This window comes from Eptatretus burgeri, chromosome 4 (genome assembly GCF_056783735.1).
Source record: "Eptatretus burgeri isolate ZD-2024b chromosome 4, Ebu_testis_v1, whole genome shotgun sequence".
In the NCBI taxonomy this organism is placed as follows: domain Eukaryota; kingdom Metazoa; phylum Chordata; class Myxini; order Myxiniformes; family Myxinidae; genus Eptatretus; species Eptatretus burgeri.
In genome coordinates, this window is record NC_140964.1 from 74,573,464 (window position 1) to 74,599,330 (window position 25,867).

A 25,867-nucleotide genomic window follows, 5' to 3' on the forward strand; every position below is an offset into this window, starting at 1 on the left:
TTCTCCACGATTCGTTGAAGAATTTTTTTTTTTTTTTACGATAAACTTGGACCGTGACATATTAGTGGGATCTGGCTGTATGATCTTATTGATCCATTTGGACTGGTCAAAAAAACATATGGGCTTGTGAGGAAGGATCTTTGGGGCTGTCATGGAAGGTCGTCGGTCCAGTCAACGTCGTCGGCAGGTCCGTTGACAAAAGCACACACAAGTATCATGGTACAAATGGGGAAAGTGGGTATTGTGAAAGGACTCTCCACAGGGAGATGTGAGCCTGTGTGTGTGTCTGCATGTTTGGTTACACATGTGCGGGTTCAGTGGTGGTGCCATCCGAACTCGCACCAGAGCCCGTGGTGCGGAGTGCTGTGGTCAAGGTTACACGACCAGTTTACAAACCGTGTGCTGTGGCATGCAGTGAGCAGCCGTGCAGCGGGACCAAAAACACGCGATCCGCGCCTTGCAACACGGGTGTGGGGGGCGGCAAGTGTGCCTGCGAGAGCACATACACATGTGCGAGTGTGGTGAGTGAGGAAGTGTATGTGGCACCGGTGCAAGAGGGCAGGGTTAGAATGAACCGTGAGGAGGTGAGAGGAATGCTCAGGGGAAGTTGTCAGGGATGAACTGTTTAGCTTTACATTCAGAACTGTTTCCCCATGGTGTAGCAACTACAAGAGTCGACCGAATGTGGGCAAAGGATGCCGCGTGTTAGAGCATGCATGCATGGAGTCCTTTGTGGAGTGGATAGCTTGGTTTGTAAATGCTCCCACCGGTTTTTATATCGAGCCCGGAAGTTAAAACAGAAACGCAGCTGTTTGGGCGTGTGTTATCGCCCTGGCATACCTTACCGAAAGGGAAAGGGGAGTAAGGCAAAATGGAGAAGGACGGGTATTCCACATGAACCTTGGAGAAATATAGTGCGGAATTGAGAAAAAAAAAAATTGTACAGTGTCTCCCACGCTTGTTATTTCATATGGATCCTGTGGCTGCTGATCGAGTCATTTTCTGGAAGCGTGGCTGTGCCGCTGATTCTGGAAGTGTGGCTGTGCTGCCATCTCCCACGCTAATTGTCCCTGATACGAGTAAGCTGGTATTCATTTTGCCGATGGAGGAAGGATGACAAGCTGAGTCAACCCACCTGGTGTTATTTCAACAGGATAACAAGGGCTCAAACTCAAGACCCTAAGATCTTAAGCCTGCCACCTTAACCATAAAGCCAACACCAGGGTGTCTCCCATACTCATTGGCAGATTCAAAGGGGACACCGAGACTGAAGGGAGGGTCACATGGGGGACCAATGGAGCGAGCACGCCAGACTGCCAGGTGCGCAGGAGGGGGCTATGCTGAATGCACGGCTTGTCGCACGGCACACAAGACGTGCCATGCAGGTAATGCAGTGCATGCTGCAGGCACGGCCGGAGTGGGCGTGGGCATGATTACGGGAGCTCGCGGGAGTGCCACAGGGGATCTGCTGGAGGGTTGATGTGCATTCTGTGAAATACTGTGTGAATACCACAGGGGGTTGCACAGGATGGGGGCGGTAATTTAGTGAGAGTGAGAGTGAGAGTGAGAGTGAGAGATTCTGTGGAATAATTTCCAGGCTGAATCAATATCAGCAGCAGTGGATATAGGACACCAGTCCTGAAGTAAAAAATAAAAAATAAAAACCTCGAATCCGCAAAGCATAGGCCGCGAATGTAGAAGCAGGTCATATTTTATAAACTGTGAATACGTGGGGTCTGCAAGTCTCGAATCTGTGAATGTCAAATCCACAAATGTTGGGGTTCCATGGTACGAGGTTGGAGTAGGGATGCTTCCCTTTTGTACCATTCTTGAATGTCTGTGGCTGCTGGTGTAACAGAATCGGGTAATTGTATTTTCTGTAGACTGATTGTGTCCCCAATTTGTGGTGTCGGGGAGTGCCCGTCCCTAGTAGCCCAGCATGTAACTGGGAATGAGGAGGACCCCTGGCAACCATGGAAGGCTGCGGAAAGCCAATGGATGACCTCCTCCAGAGGGTTGTGCAGCAAAAGTAGCTGTTGTGGTGCTTGTGTGGGGGGGGGAGGAGGATGGGGAGATGGAGATGAGACTTTGTTTGTGCTGTGGGCATGCACACACTGATACACCCCACTGCCACAGTATAGGACCTCCCTGCCACGGAGCTAAGGGCACACCTGCAGGTAATCGAGATGCCATGGCCTTGCAGGGAGTGCAATTGATATTGCTGAGTACGATTGTAGGAATGTTCCACTCTGTCCTGTGCGACTTGAAATGTGCTATCGAAGGCAGGTAGCCCATGAAATTGGATAGGTAGCTTCAAAATTGGGAATTTGGACTTAGCTGACTGCTGGAGTAGGTGACATCCACTGGGGGATGTGGTCAATTTCATGGGGTTTTAATTGGTTAAGTGAAATTGTGACTAAGGTTGGTCTGTTTGTTTTGCTTTTGCCATTATCTGTCCCTGCCCAAAGGACACCATCTTCAACAGGTGGTGAATCAAAATTTGGAAGACCTCGTGCATATAATTTTTGTATGTACAGTAGGTGTGAATTTTGTGATTATTAAAACCAAAGGGGTAGAATGTTAAGAATAGTAGCGAAGGGTAGCTATAGTTCACCTCCCACAGCTCTCTTGAATTTATTTGGTAAGTTCATTAGGCGTGCGACTGTATTTTTATGGCCAGAATCTTGAGTTCCTGACGGAGAACCTTGGCAGGAGTCAAAGGTTCTGGGGAGAAGGCTGTGTTACGTGGAAGGGGAGGGGGATTCTTCGCTAGACTGTGGTAAGTGTAACATGGTCTGTCTGTTTCGAGTAAATTAGATTGCCATATAACAGGGACCTGTCAGAGTAAGGCATAAGTCGTCTTAGAAAATGTGACACTGCGGAGGCAGCACATGTAATTTATAGACAGGACAGTCAGGATAATACTGTATGTGTCAACACCTCATTTATGGGTGGGGCCAGGTGAGGGATTCCCATCACAAAAGGCACAAGTGCCACAAGCTCCAAAAAGGCTGGTCACAAACTCTCTGGCCTGTGTGTGCCAGCCATGGCGGCATAGCACGCTGTAGGGCCCGGAAGCATTGAAAGACATTTATTACCCTCGCATTCTGCGAAAGGTTATGTTTTGGTCGCTGTGTATTTATTTATTTGTGAATATGTGTGTTTGTTTGTTATTCGCATAACTCAGAAAGTATTAAACCGAATTGAATGAAATTTGGTGGGATGATTCGTGAGTATCCAAGGACGATTTGATTAGATTTTGGGAGCGATCGGGTCAAAGGTCAAGGTCATGAAAAGGTCAAAAAACACTCTTTTGAGCATAACTTCCTTCATAATACAGCTATCGACATGCAACCACCACCATATTGTTCCATGACGAGATACCTTTCGGATATGTAGTGTAGGATTTGACGTAACGTCATCGGAAGTGCGTCTAAATGACATCACAAGATGACGTAAATTTTCAATCTCATCAGTTTTGATCATACCGTTTTGTAGGACTTACCTTAAGGACGTCACACACCAAATTTGACTTTGATTGGACTGACCGTTATGACGTCATTGACGTTTGAACATGACGTTTTTCAATTGTGGCTAAAATGTCCTGATATTTTACATTCAAATATCTATATAATTTATAAAGCAAAGTCTCCCAAATCCAGGCATTAGGATCAGTACCAAAATATCTGTTAATTGATGCACAGGTTTTGCCAATTAACTCTGTAGTCAAGGTCAAGGTCACACTCGAGGTCAAAATATACTTGTAGGCATAGCTTCAGATCTAATAGAGCGATTGACATGAAACAAACGTTAAAACGTTCAGTGAACTACGAGCTTTCAGAATGGTAGTCCCCGATTGGACGTGACATCCCCGGAAGTGCATCAAATTGACGTCAAAAGATGACGTCATTTTTCAACTTTTTAATTTTTCAGTGTTTATCATTCCATTTTGTTGGACTGCCTTCAAGGAGGTTACACACCAAATTTGACATGAATCGGACTGACGGTTGTGACGTCATGGACGTTTTAAAATGACGTTTTTCAAATGTGCCCGGAAAAAAGTTGCGGCGGCGAAGGCATGCGCTCTAGCGAGTGCCCGTTCTCGTTTTTATTGTGACCATCCCTTGAGTGGGATGGCCTGGAGGAGGACACCGGCAGAAGGACAAAGAGGAGAGGAGAGGAGAGAAAGGGCACACTCGATCTCCCAGCGTATAGGACGACTGGAGGTTGAAGAAGAAGCATCCTGATGGAGGGTGCACGTCCAAAGGTACTTATCGTTACTGGTGCTCCTCATCGTTGGCTTGTCACATCTTTGAGCTCACTTTGTCGCTGGCTTACTTTGTCGTCGCTCAGGGAGGACTGCTCCGAAATGCTGACACCGTTCCCGAGCTAAACACACCGTCGCCCTGAAATTCCATGCATCGACAAAGGAAATTCTTCGCCTGCAATATTAATGTTTCTACAAGTGTGATCTGTGGTGCCTAATGTTGGTGAGGTATTATTTATTTCTAATCCTTGTACATAAGCTTGCATGTCCTCATTTCCCTCTTTGTGTCTGTTGATTTGCATGATTTGTTCCAAACTGCTCGTCTTGTCCATCTTTACCCCATATTCTTCACAAATAAACCTTTTAATACATAAGAAATGTGCTTGATCCATTTTCCTCCTATGTGTGTGGTATCAATTTTGGTTTATTTGGGGGACCTCGTGAAATGGTAAAGTTGTAGAATAACTGAATGCAGTAGCAATAGTAGTTCGAAACTGTTCAGGCCGGTTCCTGGGACAAAGCATCCTGGCACAGGTGGCCTGTGTTAAAGGCCCAGTCACACCTTGACGTTTTAGCCAGCTGATGCAGATTTTTGAAAAATTTGTCTAAAACGCTGGCACACGTCAAATACGTTATGGGTAAGTTTTGGAAACATTGAGAGCACGCTGAAAAACACTGCCATACGTCGTAGTACGCTGGCTTTCATCGTTGTACTTTGTAGTTGTCCTCAAATTTTAGCATACTTGAGATTTTACGACTTATGCCAGCATATGACTCACAAGTTCCACTACGCTGGCCATAAGTTGTATGAACGTTATGCGATTGTTGACACACGTTACTTGTAAGTTAATCATAAGTCGCAACACGTCGAGGTAATGTTTAGCGTTCCCGAAACTAATTTCTAACCTATGAGTAACGTGTTGTAGGCACATTACGTGATCGTTGACACACGTCGACACACGTTACTTGTAAGGTACTCATAAGTCGAAACGCGTCAAGGTAATGGTTAGCGTCAGTGTTCCAGACTCCCTGGTTTTTTTTTTTCTTTGGTGATGTTTACACTTCGATTTCTAGTGCAGTTATGATTTAAATCGTTGAGCGGCAGCCTATTAATTATATTACATTATATTATAACCGTACTAGAAATCGAAGTGTAAACATCACCGTCATACTGAAGGAAAAAAAAATCGTTCATGCCGTTTCCTGGGACAAAGCATCCTGGCACAGGTGGCCTGTGTTAAAGGCCCAGTCACACCTTGACGTTTTAGCCAGCTTATGCCGATTTTTGAAAAAAATTGTCTAAAATGCTGGCACACGTCGAATGCCAATCAGATGTTAGTCCATCACCGTCATACCGAAGAAAAGAAAAAATAAAAAATCAGGGAGTCTGGAACACTGACGCTAACCATTACCTCGACGTGTTTCGACTTATGAGTAACTTACAAGTAACTTTTGTCGACGTGTGCCAACGATCGCATATCGTGCGTACAACTTATTCCCATTGCATGCGGAACGTGTGAGGCATACGGCAAGTACGTCGTAAAATTAACACGTTTGAAATTTCAAGACGTACTCCACTTACTCCGACGTATGATAGCGTACTTTAGTGTTCTATTCACGCATACCAAACTTACCCATACCGTACGGATTCGACATGCGCCAGCGTTTTAGACGCACTTTTCAGAGGTCGAAATACGCTGGCAAGATCGCCAAGGTGTGACTGCGATGTTGACACTTCCATTTCTCCGGCGGTTATGATTTGAATCATTGTGCGGCAGCCTTTTAATCGGCTACGCCACGTGATCGTCGGCCATACGTGCAGCGCTATGCATAAGTTAGACTATCGTTGGGCATAGGTTGTGAACGCCGACAACAGGCTAAGCATTCGTTGGTATAAGTTATATATAAGACAACGAAACGTTCTGTGTCCGTTACTAATGTGTTATGCATACGACCAATTCGTTATGAATACGTCCGAATCTTTAAAAAAAAAACATCAAAAGTTCAGCGTAAGCCAGCGTTTTATATACATTTTGATACGTTGCCATTGCTGGCTAAAACGTCAAGGTGTGACTGGGCCTTAACGAAGGCTGTCTGACGTGACAATATCACGCTATTATCATTCGTGTTATTACTTTTGTTATTAGAGGAGGATTGGAGATTGGAACCATACTCTGTGCAGAGCGTTGGTGCTGCCGAAGCAGTCTCCTTGGCTATTGGGCACAATCCTGGACGGGTCGCCACTCCGACACAGTATACCAGCATGCTGGCACTCATTTTGCCGACCTCAGAAGGATGACAGGCCGAGTTAACCCCACCTGGTATTAATTCAACAGCTGAGCATGGATTTGAACTCAGGATCCGAGGATCCAAAGCCCACTACCTTAACCATTAAGCCAACACAAGGCATATTACTTTTGTTATTAGAAGCAACTTTGGAAAAATGCCACGATAAGCTATCTTGGGGAGAAGGATGCAAATGAAGTTGCTGCAACCTCCATCATGTGACCCTTAATGCTGTTGTCAAGTTTGGTTGAGATTGGATAAGTAATGACCGAATGCATCATGGTCAGCCAGACAGACAGACACCAAATTACGTATTTTAGTATGATATATAGGTAAGGCACATCATAATCATTTTTCCTTGATGGAACAACCCCGTGCTCACTTTGTAGAAGCCGCAAACATTCTCAGACATCTCCACAAACATGTGATGCCATCATTTCCACAATTTTGCAATACATGCACACCTTGAAGTACCTGCATGGATGTATGAGCAACTCATTCCCAACAGCACTTTGTTCTTCCTTTTTGTCCTGCCTTGATACTTATTGTGAGCCTTTCACAAGATTATAAAAGAAACACTAAATTCACCGTGAAATATTCATGATTCACGTTTTTGCATTTTCTCTCCCAAAGAGGGCGATGTTAGTCCATTGCCAGCAGTGTGATCTGTCGTTTCTGTAACAATGTGACAAATTCACCCTTATGGCCAATGTGACTTCCAGTCTGAAATGCCAAGGGGGTTTATCAGAACTGCGCTCTGCACTACAGGCATTACAAAAATTATTGGTATTCTTTTGTTCTGTCCGGACAGGTCCAGCACTGCTGAAGCAGTTTCTTGGGATGGGTTAATGTTTTACTGGGTGGTTTACCATTGCCTTCCCAGCGATGTTTGTCTGTGCTATATCCTTTTAAATTCTGAGCATCAAAGCAAGGAAGCAGCACGTATAATTTTTAAAAAAACAAACTCTGATATGCCGAGGCTTGTACCAGGAATCGAACCCTTCCGCACCAGTGCTCTGGTATGGTTCCCCAGAGGGCCTGGGTTCTATTCCTGGAGTGTAATTTTCATATATATATATATATATATATATATATATATATATATATATATATATATATATATATATATATATATATATATGCATGACGTGAACATACAGAAAAATAATCAAGTTTTTAATCCCTTTCCCATTGCCTCCGTTATCGGTGAACAGCCCCTTTCTCTCTATCCAATTTGTTTTGTTAATTGGTATTTGGCACTGTCTTGCATGTTTAAGAATCATAATTACTAAAAAAACATCTGCTGTACAATCGTGACTTCCAACAAATGTGAGTAGATCGTTCATAGAGACGAGAATGATAAGTCGGCACTGGACAACGGACCTTTGGACTCCGAGCCTGACTCGTCGCCTCAAAGGTATACTCAATAAAATGGACATTAATACAACATAGAGCATGACTGTTACCCCCCTCCCTGCGTTTAATGTACCGACATATATACGTGTATTTGCTATCGACATATCCTAGAAATATTCAATCCATGGAACTACTGGTGTTTATTGCAATTAAATTCCAACTCCAATCGCCTTGACCTTTCATTGCACTTGTCACAGTCGTGAGTGCGTGTGTGTATATGTATATATATATATATATATATATATATATATATATATATATATATATATATATATATATATATGCATTGTGTTGACCCCTTTCATGTATAGGACGACCTGCAGTAAAAACAAAAAAGATGAGGAATACAAAAAGAGCGGCTACAGACTGGATAAGATCATGTAAGCTAGCCATGTGTGAAATGAGGCCAAGAAGCAGCTGCGGCGTCCCATGTGCGCGACACGGCTGAGTGGTGAAAGATTCGCTCAATTCCCTGCATTGCTAATGATGGTCCGGGCTCGATGTGCCCGCACTCATGAAGCCCGAACATCGCGTAAATGCCCTTCCGTAAATGACTCCGAGGCTCATCTGCATGATACGACCCCGGAATCCATGCCATAAAAGCCACCTTTATGAACAATATGGGATTTGCAAGAGCGAGGAAATGCGCCTCGGCAGCAAATTGCATTTCAAAGAGGTGGCGATTACGAGCCATTTCTATTTAGTGCGAACCGTGCGAGGCTGGAGTGATATTTGATTGATCTTGGCAGGTATATGGCGATCCTCTGATCCGACATTGCAAATGTTGCGCGAACACCATGTCCATCATTTGGGTTATAAATCTCTCCAATTACACAGCCCCCTTTATATCCACAGCCGTACGTACAATCCTTGGAACAAGTTTTCACAGGTGTGCCAACAACCCGTGTGCGGAGCAGGTTTACATCGTTTAGTGTCCTCGGACAATTGTGTTCCATCAAAACAACCGTACTCTCATGAGCAGCATAAGAATCACCGTTGCAATCCTGGTGTGATGACATTGTAACAAGCTTTAACAAACAGAGTGTAAAAATCCGGGAGGCGACGAATCCGATGATGGTTCGCGGGCATTATTGAACAATGCCACAATAGGTACAATTGAGTTAGTGGAAGCTTTTGAGGAAGCCCTACCGTAAAAACCTATCTCTTCTGTCAAAATTGACCAAATCAAATCGGAATTTTTATATGTTGTACTTATGGACATTATGCACAGCTTCTAGGAAATGAAATTGCGAGAAAAAAAAATCGAGAAAAAAATTAAACAAGCTCAAATGAGCTAAGATCCTCGTCCTCTTAATGATGACGTCATAAAAACGAATATTACGTCATTGTGATGTATCAAGTTTGCGATAAATTATCTGTGCTAATGCCCGGCTTGATTCCCACAAACGAAATTCAAACAGCTTGCCTAGTTTCGGAGATAATGGTATCGGCGATTTCCATTAGCGGCGATATTATGACGTCAACTTTTTTCCTCGGAAGAATTTCTAAAATCGGAGATGGTTACTGCCTGCGCGTGGGCTTTCTGCATATACATGGCAAGTTTCACGAAGATCCGATGAAAACTCTGGGTTGTGAAACAAAAAAATGTCAAAAAATAGGAATGACGTCATAAAAATTGATATGACGTCATAGTGATGTATCATATGTGCTGCAATTTATCTCTGCTCATGCCCTGTTCGATTCCCACAAACAGAATTTAAAAAGCTTGCCGAGTTTCGGAGATAATTTTTTAGACGATTTCCATTAGCGGAGATATTTTGACATCATAACTTTTTTCTTGGAGGAATTTTCAAAATCGGAGATGGTTACTGTCTGCGCAGGGTATTTTACATATATATGTGAAGTTTCAAGAAATCCTGGTGTGTTGGTGCAGTGGTTAGGGCAGCGGCTTGGGATCCAAAAGGTCCTGAGTTCAAGCCCCGTTGAGCCACTGAATTAATACACCAGGGGGTTGACTCAGCCTGTCATCCTTCTGAGGTCGGCGAAATGAGTACCAGTATACTGGGCCGGTGTATACCCCGGTTAAAATAGGTGTACCATACCCCTGTGTCGTAAGAGGCGACCAGGGTTGCTTCAGGAAGGGCATCCGGCGTAAAACATGTGCCAAATCACGATGCGGATCATACGTATGATCCGCTGTGGCGACCCCTAACGGGAGCAGCCGAAAGAAGAAGAAGAAGAAGATGTGAAGTTTCAAGAAGTTTCGATGAAAACTGTAGGCTGTGAAACAAAAAAGTCCACAAGAAGAAGATGAAGAACAACAACATGAGTAAAACTTAGAGATCCTCCAAGAGGATCTAAAAAAAATAAAAAGTTCAAGTGGGCGTGGCTCCCCCCCACAAGGGGTGTGGGACGCCCCTCATACAAAAAGACAAAACTAGACCATGATATCTAGCTTGTGTCCAAGTTTCATCAAGATCGCATCAGACGTCGCGGAGCAATGCTCTGGAGAGAGTCACAAACAGACAGACAGATAGACACACAGACACAACGAAAATAGTGGTCACTGTTGGTGCCCGCGAACCAATAATGGTCACTGCTGGTGCCCGTGAACCAAAAACACAAAGTGCGACAAGTACTGTAGAAGTGCATACCATAACTAAACAGCATAAAAATAAAGCAAAACCGAAGTCCAATTGTTTATCACAAAATGTACAGTGTAAAAACTATAACGTGTAGCAAGCACTCTAACAACTGCACAGTATAAAAATCACAGTGTAACAGAATACGAGTGTTCTGTATGCGGACGCGTGACTCTGGATATGTGCACCAAGGAGGACCAAATCAAGAAAACGTCACTTCCGCTTGGGCTGTACCTGTGGAATCGATGTTGTTGCATGGTGTCGGAAAATTGAACCAAACATCGCGATGGAAGTCCTGAAGCCTCCTGGACCAATGAATTTTAAGGCATCGAATGCGGCCGGTGCATGGGAAAAATGGGCTGCACGATTGTCGAACTACTTCAAGGCCACCGAGCTCAAGCATCAAGATGCTGATGTGCAAGAAGCCATTTAGCTAGAATTGGCAGGGCTGGACGCTCTGGCCATTCACAAGATATTCACCTTTGCCGAGGGTGAAGAGGTGAATGGTTATGAGTTGGTGCTGCAGAAATTCACGGACAACTGCAGGACAAGGAAAAACGCAGTCTATGAAAGGTATCGTTTTTGGAAACGTGACCAGGAGGAGGGTGAGACAATAGACCAATGGCTCATTGAAGTCAGAACGCAAGCAGCTATGTGCGAGTTCTGACCCCAAGAACAACTCACGATTCGAGACCAGATGGTGTTTGGCATGCGAGACGAGAGATCGAGACTTCTTCGAGAAGGTGAGATCGCACTGCAGAATGCTTTCGACATGTGCCACGCCACTGAATCTAACAGGCAGCAGCTTGAAGGCATGAAGGGCACCAAGAAAGTCAATGCAGTGGATCAAGAGTGGCGACAGCAGCACACCACTTTTCCTCAACAAGTCAAGGTCAAGCCTGAAACCAGAGCCATGACACCAGCTGCAAATCAAGAAGGACAACAGGAAAGCCTTACTCAGCCTGTGCGTGAATACTGTGGCAAGAAGCACAGTCCAGGGCCATGCAGGTGTCCAGCATTTGGCAAAACGTGTGCCAAGTGTGGAGGCAAGAATCACTGGGTTGCAGTAAGCAAGGGTGGAAGCACAAGAACGGTATGTCTTCTGGATGCAGATGCCAAGCAAAGCACTGAAGAGTTTCTGATCATAGATTCAGTGCTCATTGGTAACCTGGATAATGTCACCCAGCCAGCTGACGGATGGCAAGAACACCATTCTCTGGCCTACTGTGAGGGTAAACATCTCGCTTGATACAGGTGCCTAGTTTTTTTAGATAGTATGGATGATCAGCCGGATAACACAAGCCACCTGAGCCGCCATACATCACCTGATACACCTCAGCTGACACTACTTTTGTATGCCGGACAGTCCGGTCTCTCTCTCGGCCAGAACGCCGATAGCAACGTGACAGGCCAGTGCTGTGTTCGGTCTGGGCAGCACCATCAATAAGGAGGATGCACAGATAATGGGAATACATCTTCCCATCTGCCATCAAGTCCTGCGCTGTCTCATGTGTCACATCGACAAGGGTGTGGTGGCACACCGGCTGTCCTGGTGCTCCCCCAATGGGGCATCTGCACAGCTCATCTTGGCCCAAGTCGTAGACTTTTACAAGAAGGCCAACATCCCCACTGTCTCTGATGACCAGGCATGCATGCATCTTGCTCATTCAGCTTCTGAATGCCAACTGCAAGATTAGGGAGATCCTGACCATGCGTAGATCAACCCCGGCCATGTTCGCCAAGCTACAAGCCATGGAACAATGATTGGATGTGACCTTCCGGTTGTAGCCGGCCAACGTTGAGCAGCTGGTCATGAACCTGGAGGATTTCCTGTTCCTGTATTCGATGAAGACTAACCGCAAAGCATCTTTCGGCACTTACGACAAGGTCCTTTTGCAGAAGGTGAACCGTCGCCAGGTTCATGAGTAGGCCGAGGAAGAACAACACAACCGGCAGGTGCAGAAAATTGGTGCTGCTAGTTCCATAATTTCGTTGGCAGACGACAGTGAGGTGGCAGCCAGCAGCAACGATGAAAGTGATGCGACTGCTATTCAGACGACCACTGCGACTTCCACTCGGAGCCATCATCACCGAAAGCATACCGGCACCCCGGTGTTCATCCCCCATGATATCCTACGCCGTATGAAGTTGGTTTCCCTGGCCACTCGACTCAAGCTGACACTGACACAACAGGCCAGCTTCACGAAGGCCATAATTGATGAAACTGGGGGAAATCCCTCCAATGCCAATGTATCAATGAAAATCTGCCCCTGAACCGAACCTACGTTTGAGGAAGTGAGCAGCAGAAGCCACACTATAACAATTTTTTCATGTTTTGAAGAGAGAATAAAAAAAAATTGAAAAATTGTTCTCTTGTTGGTTTGTTGGTAACCCGATTACTCAATTTTCAAAAAAATGTAATGACATTTTTTCCAATTTTGATCCCACCACCTTTGAGATGCCATTTTTGGAATCAGTGACCCTGAATTACTGTTAAAAAAAATGTTGTGACTTATATGAAATTTTAAAAATCTCACATTTGGCCAAAGCATCCCATTAGTGGAGGTACCCAAATTTTACCCATTCCTGGTAGTTGGGGTTGGGGGGGGGGGAGGAGGGTTAAACAAAATTGAAAATCTGAAATATTTTACAGCAATGCTGTATGTGTAACAAAAATAAGTAGAAATAGATCACTATGAGAATATTTTTCAAAAACGGGGCATTTAATGCACCCTACCCAACATGGCTGCAGACATTTAACAGACAGTGGCTAACTGTGCAGGATGCTTCAGCCATAGGAATTAATGTATGGCCCAAGGAGCCATTGAAACAATACCCCATACCTGAGCTAGCATGGCAGAAGGTAGGAGCAGATATCCTGACATATCAAGGCAAAGACTATCTCCTGGTGGTTGATTACCATAACAAGTAGCTGGAGTTGGTGCTCAAACCAGCGACAGTAGATCCCAGAGCACAGCTGATGTAGCAGAAGTTAAAACAGAGAGTCCACCATGACAGATCAGCAAGATCTCTGGCTCACCTATGTTCGCATCGGGAGGAGGAACACCTGGCAGTCAGCCGTCATGACCAGAGTGGATTCGCATTCCAGATCATAATGGGTTGACCATGGCATCGTGAGTGGTCTACATAGGAACAGGCATCATCTATTGAGAGCTAACAAGCCACCACCAGTTCTCATGACCCCTGAAGATGGCATTGTGACTCCATGTGAGCAAAAACTTACTGCTCACATGAACAATACCACTCATGCGGACATGAACAATGGTGCCGGTATGGCACAACGAGCTACACCTGTGAGAGAACATTACACACCCATGTCCACGCACACTGCAACAAAGACGCGTCCAACAGTGCAGCGTACTAGATGCAGACGTGAGATTGTTAAGCTTCAGAAGTACAAAGATTTTGTGTTAACTTACAATTTCGTGTGTTAACTTTTTAAGAATTAGCCATACACTTCCGAGCTATTGAGGGCGATCGTAATTGTTGACACTCTAGTCTAGAATACTGTAAACCGCTCCTTCACAATCCCATATCCAGGTGATGCATTGACGTCATCGCCAGGAGTCGAAGGGAATACACAGTTTTTACTCCATTTGTTTGTTTTCTTTTCTTGTTTGTCTGGGTGATATCTCAGCCATCCTTTGAGATAGAAAGCTGAAATTTAGGGACAAAAGTGAAGATGTGCTTTGGCAAAAAGGTATTTTTTATTTTTTATTAATCAATTAATTGATTATGCCTGGTGTTGGCTTAATGGTTAGGGTGGTGGGCTTGGTATCCTGTGAGCCTGTGTTCAACCCCCACTCGGCTGTTGAATAAATACTAGGTGGGGTGAACTCTGCCTGTCATCCTTCCGAAGTTGGCAAAATGAGTGCCAGCTTCCTGGTATACTGTGTCAGAGTGGCAACCCGTCCAGGATTGTGCCCAATAGCCAAGGAGACTGCTTAGGCAGCACCGACGCTCTGCACAGAGTATGGTCCCAGTGGATGGATGGAATTAATTGATTAATTACTTATTTATTATCGATTTATTAATTACTTATTTATTTTGTTTATCATCTGGGCAATATCTCAGGCACCTTTTGAGCTGGGAAGTTGATATTTGGACATGTCAGTGAACATGTGATTTGGCTATAAAGGGTATTTTAAAAAAATATTATTTATCAATCAATTAATTATTCATTTTTCGATAAATTACTTAATTTTCACAAAGTTAGATTCTGATGAAACAGTGGTGGTTTTGGAATGCGATTAGCCGATTGAGGAAGAATTTTTTTTTTGTATACCTTATTGAGGCTCGTATGAGAGCTAACACAACGCACAGCAAGGGAGGTATGAGACAAGAGGGGAGGGAGTGGGAAGGACAAAAGAGTGGGGAACAGAGACATTAGGAGATCTGTGGAAGGGAGGGGGATGGGGTGGGGGAACTCGGGGTATACACGATGGGCGGGAACAGAGACAATTAAGTATTTTACAATTATTATTTATTTTAATTATGCAATTAATGAATCAATTATTATACACCGCTCCCTCCCAATTTGTCTCCATGTGCAGCACAGTGAATAAGTATAATTTGTACACATTCACCTCAGAAGTACATTTGTACACAATAACCAACAATCATTTGAACACATTCACTTCAGACGTGCAACGCTCCCTCCCAATTCTGTCTCCATGAGCTACATGGGCACCTCCATCGCTGGGCACCTCCAAGCAATGTCATTTTCTGGAGGATTTGTTATTTATTGATTTGGAATGGGGGCGGTGTACTTTGAATGTTCCTCCACTTGTTTCATGGATTTTTTTCTGTGGTGCTGCAAGCCAAGAAGTTGTTGAACATGTTGCGAAAGCTTTGTGGACGCTGACTGTCGAGTTTACAATATTTAGATCACTTTCTTCGCGAAGAAGAGGGGGGTGTAAGAGAATACGAGTGTTCTGCATGCAGACCTGTGACTCTGGATATGTATATCCAAGAGGACCAAATAAAGGAATGGTCAATTCCGCTTGAGCTTTTCCTGTGGGGTCATCAATGTTGTTACAGACAGTGTAATTGTACAGTGTAAAAATCCATAAAGTGCAGCTGTACAGTGTAAAAACCAGAAAGTGTAACAACTGTACAGTGTAAAAACCATAAAACATAACTGTACAGTGTAAAAACCATAATTTAACATAACTGTGCAGTGTAAAAACCATAATTTAACATAACTGTGCAGTATAAAAACCATAACGTGAAACTGCACAATGTAAAAACCATAAAGTGTAACAACAGTAGTGTAAACACCATAAAACACAACTGTACAGTGAAAAAAACATAAAACATAACATAACTGTACAGTGTAAAAACCATAAAACATAACAACTGTACAATATAAAAACCATAAAGTGTAACTGTACAATGTAAAAACCATAAAACATAACAAGTGTACAGTGTAAAAACCATAAAACATAACAACTGTACAGTGTAACAACCATAAAGTGTAACTGTACAATGTAAAAACCATAAAGTGTAACTGTACAATGTAAAAAACATAAAACATAACAACTGTACAGTGTAATAACCATAAAATGCAACTGTACAATGGAAAAACCATAAAGTGTAACTGTACAATGTAAAAACCATAAAGTGTAACTGTACAATGTAAAAACGACAAAGTGTAACTGTACAGTGTAAAAACCATAAAGTGTAACTGTACAATGTAAAAACCATAAAGTGTAACTGTACAATGTAAAAAACATAAAACATAACAACTGTACAGTGTAATAACCATAAAATGCAACTGTACAATGGAAAAACCATAAAGTGTAACTGTACAATGTAAAAACCATAAAGTGTAACTGTACAATGTAAAAACGACAAAGTGTAACTGTACAGTGTAAAAACCATAAAGTGTAACTGTTCAATGTAAAAATCATAAAGTGTAACTGTACAATGTAAAAACCATAAAACATAACTGTACAGTGTAAAACCATAAAGTGTAACTGTACAATATAAAAACCATAAAACATAACAACTGTACAATGTAAAAACCATAAAATGCAACTGTACAATGTAAAAACCATAAAGTGTAACTGTACAATGTACAAACCATAAAGTGTAACTGTACAATGTAAAAACGACAAAGTGTAACTGTACAGTGTAAAAACCATTAAGTGTAACTGTTCAATGTAAAAATCATAAAGTGTAACTGTACAATGTAAAAACCATAAAACATAACTGTACAGTGCAAAACCATAAAGTGTAACTGTACAATATAAAAACCATAAAACATAACAACTGTACAATGTAAAAACCATAAAATGCAACTGTACAATGTAAAAACCATAAAGTGTAACTGTACAATGTAAAAACCATAAAGTGTAACTGTACAATGTAAAAACGACAAAGTGTAACTGTACAGTGTAAAAACCATAAAGTGTAACTGTTCAATGTAAAAATCATAAAGTGTAACTGTACAATGTAAAAACCATAAAACATAACTGTACAGTGTAAAACCATAAAGTGCCACTGTACAATATAAAAACCGTCATGTGTAACTGTACAATGTAAAAACCATAAAACATAACAACTGTACAGTGTAAAGCCATAAAGTGTAACTGTACAATATAAAAACCATCATGTGTAACTGTACAATGTAAAAACCATAAAACATAACAACTGTACAGTGTAAAAGCCATAAAACATAACAACTGTACAATGAAAAATCATAAAGTGTAACTGTGCAATGTAAAAACCATAAAGTGTAACCGTACAATGTAAAAACCATAAAGTGTAACTGCAGAATGTAAAAACCATAAAACATAACTGTACAGTGTAAAAACCATAAAGTGTAACTGTACAATGTAACCAGAGTTGGTGTCAAAGCCACCCAATGATCGCCTGTTTATACATTTATCATTTTTAAAAGACTCGTCGAATAATTAATATTTTTTATAAAGCATTGCAGTAAAGTCTGGTCCAAATAGTTTTAAAGCAATATATGTATTTGTATATTGTAATCAGTAAAAAGAGGGCAAGTGAGCACAATATACGCTCGAAGAAGAAGGTATATACAGAATTGTGCTACGACATGGAAAACAGGATCCTGTTTGCCATGACAACCACTTTCGATGATGAACGTATGTCGCGACACACCGACTCAACAGTCTGTACCTATGTACCAGATATGAAACATGAAAGTTGAAAACTTTGGAAGTTGGAGTGCGGACAGGAATGGACGGACGGACAGACAGACAGACAGACAGACGGACGGACAGACGGACGACACATAATACATATATATATATATATATATATGTATATATATTGGGCGTATAAATTATAGTGTGGTAGATAAAAACATTAGAAAGGAAAAAAATAACTTGCACCAAAAATTTTAACATTTTCACGCTCACGCCGACGCTCACGCCGGGGGTATCACTTTAGCTCTCTGTTCTTCGAACAGGCGAGCTAAAAACCATAAAACATAACTGTACAGTGTTAAAACCATAAAACATAACAACTGTACAGTGTAAAAACCATAAAACAAAACTGTACAGTGTAAAAACCATGCAACATAACAACTGTACAGTGTAAAAACCATAAAGTGCAACTATGCAACGTAAAAACCAGAAAACATGACTGTACAATGTAAAAACCATAAAACGTAACTGAATTGCACCTAACAACTATCATTCCAATTGCACTGGGAGACAGGGTGGGATTTTGGGGAGTTAGATCAGACGCTATGACAGGACGGTTTTGAGTATCGAGGGTGCATCGGCTTTTTCTGGTATTCTGTATCCTATTAAGTCTATATTACGATCGAGTGTTTACTCAATTGGCCATCTTAATCTTCCAGGGTGCCGGGAGGAGGTGATCAAGGATGATCAACATACCAAGTGATGATGACGAGGGTTGATCATGGAGGGTTGATCATACGAGGAAGAGGGGCAGACCACGGCGGGAGAGTTCCGAGGGGTCGAAACCACCCAAAGTGGTTCAGGGCCCCTCTACCACTGAAAAGTACGATCACAAACTTTTGGTTATAGTTTCGGTTTTTGATGGCGTTGCACTCTTAATCTGTGACAACCCAATAAACCAGAGTTGGTGTCAAAGACACCCAATGCTCGCCCGTATATACATTTATCGTTTTTAAAAGACTGGTCTAATAATTAATATTTTTTTATAAAGCATTGCAGTGAAGTCTGATCCGAATAATTTTAAAGCAATATATGTATTTGTATATTGTAATCAGTAACAAGAGCGCAAGTGAACACAATATACACACGAACAAGAAGGTTATTCAGAATTCTGCTCCGACATGGAAAACAGCATCCTGGATGCCATGGCAACCACTTTAGATGACAAACGTATGTCGCTACACACCGTCTCCACAGTCTGTACCTATGTACCAAATATGAAATGTGAAAGTTGAAAACGTTGGGAGTTAGAGTGCGGAAAGGAACAGATGGAAAACAGCATCCTGGTTGCCATGGCAACCACTTTAGATGACGAACGTATGTCGTGACACACCGTCTCCACAGTCTGTACCTATGTACCAAATATGAAACGTGAAAGTTGAAAACTTTGGGAGTTAGAGTGCGGAGAGGAACAGATGGAAAACAGCATCCTGGTTGCCATGGCAACCACTTTAGATGAATGTATGTCGCGACACACCGTCTCCACAGTCTGTACCTATGTACCAAATATGAAACGTGAAAGTTGAAAACTTTGGCAGTTCGAGTGCGGACAGGAACGAATGGACGAATGGACGGACAGACAGACAGACAGACAGACAGACGGACGGTCGACCGGTATCACATTATACGCCCCGATATATACAGTATATATCGGGCGTATAAAAAATAGTGTGGTAGATAAAAACATGAGAAAGGAAAAAATAACTTGCAAGAAAAATTTTAAAATTTTCACGCTCACGCTGATGCTCAAGCCGGGGTATCGCTCTCTGTTCTTCAAACAGGCGAGCTAAAAATGGCTACATTGATTAACAAAGAATTTGGTGATGTCTCGGGACAAAAAGCTCAGATCTGGAGACCTCTTCATTAAGTGTAAATCAGTTGACCAATGGGAGAAGGTTATGAAAGCCCAGTATTTTGACGGGGTCCGTATTTTGTGTCATATTCCTCGGAGTCCAAGGGAGAGTCGAGGAGTCATTTCCGGGATTGATCCCTCCATTGAAATTGATGACATCACGAGTCACTTCGCGGAGGTCGGAGTTGTTGACGCCCACCGTCTCACCATGGTCAGGGATTGGGTCAAAGTCAATACCACCTCGGTGGTTCTGTCTTTTGACACCCCAGTCCTTCGCCCGAAAGTTTTCTTGAGCTATCAAGCTTTCACTGTACGGGAATACATTCCACCCCCTTAAGATGCTACAAATGCCAAAAGTTCAGTCATACTGCTCCAGCCTAAAGAAGCAAACAACGCTGCAGCAAATGTAATGGAGAGCACAAATACGGAGGCTGCACTCATGAAGCAATGTTTTGTGCCAATTGTGGTGGTGACCACAGCTGCAGCCTTCAGAGGATGTCCTGAGTTCTGGAGAGCTGCCCAGATCCAACAGGTGAAGATGCAGGAGAAACTGTCGAATGCTGAGGATGTCCGGATGGTCCCCAAAATTAGGAAAACTATGACTCCAGTAAAAGTGATCAAGAGCACATCCAAAACTGAGTGCCCGGTAAATACCCTCACCAAATCGGTGGGAGTCCAGACTGAGATGAAAGACAGAATGCCAAACACAGAGAGCAACCACCGACGTGGTGGTGAACTCTACTAAAGAGGAATTCATTGGCTTCATCACCGAAGTAGTAAACTGTCGAGCTCAAGCAGGGAGCAGATCCAAAAAATCCATATCATCTCCGCTGCAGCCTTCAAACATCTGGGCTGGGAGGAGTTTACTTGCAAGACGATCAACAAAATATTCAGCTAATCGACCCACAAACTCAGAGGGGTGGTCTCCAGGCAGTCCCAGGATTCCCTTGCTGATTCATGTAAATCTTACAACAATTAACACGAAGGGTAGCACTCATGTGTCGGAGCTTATTTAATTCATCAGCGATCTTACATCCACCCTGGAAATAACCCATTCGTTATTTAAGAAACCTGGTTTAAAAGGCCCAATCGATTTAAGATTACCGGTTACATCCTTCAATGTATTCTCTGAATAAGAGTACGGGATACATTTTGTGAACTGAGCCGGATGTACCCTCGATTCTTTAAATTTGTCTGGAAATTCAAAACGGAAATGGGGTGGACAGTTTCAAGTTATTGGTTCACGAGTCAGTAAGTGACAACTATATTCGTTATGGGTGTGTGTCTGTCTGTCTGTCCTGAGCATAGCTCCGTGGGTTTTGATCCGATCTTGATAAAATTAGGGAGTGAGGTTTGTATCATGATCTAGTTGTGTTTTCCGGAGAATGGGCATGCTGCGCCCATTATGGGCGGAGCCACGCCCAAAAAAACGTGTTTTTAGGGGGTAGCCGGTTTCAAGTTACATCTTCTCCGAGGGGGTTTGTCGAATCTGGCAGGGATTTCGGTATTTGGTTAGCCCAATGGCACCTGCATAGCCGCACGGAGCTCAATTTTTCATTTTCGTCTCAAGGTCAAGGTCACAACGTCACGAACTTAGAAAATGTCAAAAAAACCAATAAATTGGGCATCGAGCTCCTCGGGTTTTCAACTGTTTCGAATGAAAGTTGGTAATGCAAGTAGTGCTCTTCAAGTACTGCAACTTTCATCATTTACGATTTTACCGATTCCCGCCAGTTTGCCCGTGGCGTCCCCTCGAAGGTCAAAAAATAAAAAAGGCGAACCGTGTACATTGCTCGTGAACCATCACCGTCTCCAGACTTGTTATTATTATTTTTTAAAACTTTCTATTCTTTACTTCCATTTTATCAATATGTTTTCCGTTTTTGGTTGTTACCTTGAGTTCGGGTGCGTGACGTTTATAGAACCTCACAGCTTTGACTATGCCAACAGACAACGAATGGATGAAGAATAATAATTGCACTGGGCCATGGATTAACACCCAGGCCTAGGGCCTGAGGCCTGCTAATCTGTGCTGCTTCCTGCAATGGCAGTACATTATTTTTGTGGTGCAGAGACAGGCCAGCTGTCCTGTCAATGGGTGTAAAGCAGTGGGGTGGAGTCAGGGCAGCTGAACTCTGACCCATGTAAAATAGGTGATATTTTCTAAGTTTAAAAAGGAGATAAATGAAAAACCTGGCGAAACGCCCTGAAACTCGAACTTGTTCTGGAACTTACAATAAAGCCATGTACCAAGTTTCAGTTGAATATGTTATAGGGTATGGGGAAAAAGTCTGAAAAAACACAGGTGGGATGGACGGACGGAGAGCAAACCAATAGTCCTCTCCGGTGAAACTGGTAGGGGATAAACAATGGCACTGGTGCTGATCCCTCAGGTACTCCACTACTTACATCCTCCCAGCAAGACATCCTCCCACTCACAGCCACTCTTTGCTTCCTATCACAAAGCTAGTTTGCAATCCAATTAGCTACCTGACCAGCCACTCCACAAGCCTTCACTTTGCCAAACAACCTCCGATGTGGTACCTTATCAAATGCCTTCTTCAAGTCTAGATATATTATGTCCACTGCCTTTCCCTCATCCACCCAATGAGATACTGCTTCATAGAACTCTAAAAGATTTGCTAAACAGAAACTACCTTTGGAAAACCTATGCTGATTACCTTTAATTAGTTTTTAGTTTGTATTTGTTTAAATGGTTCCTCATCTGGTCCTTAATTAATGTCTCCAATGCTTTCCCCACAAATTAAGTCAAACTAACAGGTCGATAGTTTCCCAATTCTTTTCTGGATCTTTTCATAAATAATGGTGTTACATTTGCTACTCTCCAATCCTCCGGTACCTGTCCTGACTCCAACGAGCTGCTCAAGATATGCGTTTACATCTTGCTTACCTGCTCTGTTAACAAGATGATTATCTGATCTGTTTAATTAACGCTTGTCTTATTCTCCAGGGACAAACTTATTCCATGACCTCTCCTCTGTTAACAACACATGCTTATCCTCCAGGGCTTCAAGACAAATGTTCAGCACCATCTCAGGTCATCCTCCATCCACAGCCATTATCTTTTCTGGACCCATTATCCCTCCCGAAACCCACCTGTTCTTCCTGTTTGTTTGTTTTTTGCTGTTTTCCATCTTGTTCAGCCCTGTAGTCTCTCCCCCCTTGCCCTCATTCTTCCCCACACACCTTATCCCTCCAAGTTTCCCTCAATTTTGTCCATCAACCTTGCTATTGGTGTATTCCCCCCTCTCTTTCTTCTGTTATTTTTGTGCTGTTTTGTCCTGGTCAGTTCTCTGTTCTCGCTCCTCCACAAGCCTCAACTCTGCACACAAAAAACAATTTTGTTAACATCACAGTCCTCAACTCTGTCAACATCACCTTTATCTGCTCTGCTAGTTCCTTCAATACTCTAAGATGCATATTATCTGCCCCAGAGCTTCATTTTATCTTTGCTTTCCAATGAAATAAATCTAACCTGAATCTCCTCCAAAATCCGTTACTCACTCCAAGATTGATTATCTCAGCGACTGATAATTCCCCTGACTGTTCTTGTGGAAATGTTGACGCAAAATGACCATTTAATAAGCCTGCCATCTCGCTGTCAGCACAAAACAACCTCCCTGTGGGCCCTCAATATGGACAAGTCAGAAAAAAACATGTCAGGATGGAATTCCGATAAAACAACCAAACAAGGAAGAAAGGAATGACCAGGTGGGAATGACACGACAATCCTTTTACGGATTGCTATCACAACATATTTTGACATTTTTAGCTCACCTGGACTTTATTCAGGTGAGCTTATGCGATTGAGCAATATCCGTGAATGAGTGAGTCAGTCAGTCAATACACATTTCAGTCATTATCGCTGGAATCAAACACACGATTTTGATGAAATTTGAACACAAGCTTCATATATATAATGCCTCACGAAGGTGTATTGACTGCATCAAAATCTGCACTCATTAAAAGGGTCTACAGGGGGGTAGACAATAGGACAATTGTTGGGTGAGAATAACCTGGAGGATAACATACTTCATCAAAATTGTGTGTGCAGTTTCAGAGAAGAAAGCAAATACATATTTTGGGGGGCAACCTCTGCTTAGACCCCGATTTTTCTCATGTCATGAACAAACTTTGGTACATCATAGATGACGAAGGTTGCAGTAAAGTTTTAACGGAATTGTGTGTGTTGTTTTTGAGAAGAAATCAAATACCTCTTTGAGGGGAGTGGGGGGCAGGCCACGATTAAACTCCCTCCGTAGACCCAATCAGACCCCAATTTTTTTAATGCCGTGAACAAACTTTGGTACATCAAGGGTGATGAAGGTTGTGGTCAAGTTTCATCAGAATTGCATGTGTAGTTTCTGAGAAGAAAGCAAATACCCACAGTATTTTGGGGGACCGCCCCTGGAGAACCTCTTCGGGCCCAATTTCTTTAATGCCATGAACAAACTTTGGTATATACATGGAGATGAACGTTGTGGTAAAGTTTAATAGAAATTGTATGTGTAGTTTCAGAGAAGAAGTTGCAAGTATTTGTGGATGAACGGACAGACGACGCATCATCTTATAAGCTCCCTGGAACTACGTTCCAGGTGAGCTAAAATCAGGGTTGAAGAGAGTCTGCGGGTGGTTTGAGTGACTTGCTTCTGATCCAGGTGAGCTTCAGGACGCGTGGTCCTATTTTTGTTGTATGTGTCAATAGTAACAATTGTATGAAGATGTCTGTATCAGAGGTAGTTGTAGATTTGTTATTCCCACGATCCTGGCCTGGTTTCGTTGAGCAACAATACGACACCACAATATTATTATGGATTACCTTCACGACATCTTTTGGCAATTTACTATTTTTGTGGGGTTGTGATGGACAAACGTCAAAAGTTGTCACGATGCTAAAACCAAAAGAGGATCATGGTGTCCGATTGTGGCATCGAGACGTGGTGTCATTCTTCATTGTTTTTCTTCTTCTTCATCCATCACAATCCCACAACAAAAGTAAAATGTCAAAAGATGTTGTGATGATAATCCATAAGAGGATTGTGGTGTCATATTGTGGCATTGTAATGTGGTGCCATTCCTACCTTGTTAGGTTGTTTTTTTTGAGATTTCATCCATCCGTCTACTTTTTTTTGAAGTTTTTTTTTTCTTGTTTCTGTAATTTTTTAAAGTAGTAAAATGCTTGATGTTTTATATATTTTGTTATTTTGGAGTGGATTAAATCCATCCTTGTTATTAAATTTGGCTTAGGGTCCATCCTACCCCTTGGTGTACTGCAGTGAGAGTAGAGAGTGGTAGGCTCTTGACAGAGGAGTCCGAAGTGAAGGCCCCTGGGCCGGTTACTTTGAGCGGTTGCACCAGGCTGATCCACCAGCTATCGAGTTGGACATTAGGGGTGTTACAATAACTGTTGCTGACCGTCCAATCAACTGTGGTCCAACTTCGTTTGTGGAAACACAGGCTGCGATGAACCAGTTGAAATGGGGTAAAGCTCCAGGGATCTGTGGCATCCATGCTGAACTTCTCAAGGCTGGTGGAAATGCTGCACTCGTGTTGTTGCATGCAGTTCTGTGCTCTGCCTGGAACACAGGCATCATCCCAACTGACTGGAAGAGGGGCCTTGTTGTCTCTCTCTCTGGAAAGGGAAGGGTGATCGCCAAGACTGAAACAATTTCCGAGGGGTGACGCTGCTCTCAGTGCCGGGCAAGGTCTTTGCTCGGATAATTATTGATAGGGTTCGCCACCATCTGCTTGAGCACCAGCATCCAGAGCAGTGAGGCTTTACACCAAAGAGGTCAACGATTGACCGTATCCTTGCTCTTCGGGTCCTCACTGAACGCAGATGAGAGTTTTGGCAGGGGCTGCTTGCAGCTTATGTTGATCGCTGTAAAGCGTTTGATTCAGTGAATCGGGATGCCCTCGAGAGGATTCTTGGTCTTCGTGGGGTGCCACCAAAACTGATCGATCTGATGTCTGAACACTACTCTGGTACTGAGCGTGCTGTACGATGTGGTGGTACCATCTCTGACTTATTTACAGTTGTTACTGGAGTTCGTCAGAGGTGTGTACTGGCCCCCACACTTTTCAGCACTTGTATGGACTGGATTCTGGGGAGGATGTTGGAGAGCTCAAGCTGTGGTGCATCATTTGGGAATGTCAAGGTCTCTGACCTTGATTTCGCAGATGATGCAGTCATCTTTGCGGAGACTCTAGATATCCTTTTGGG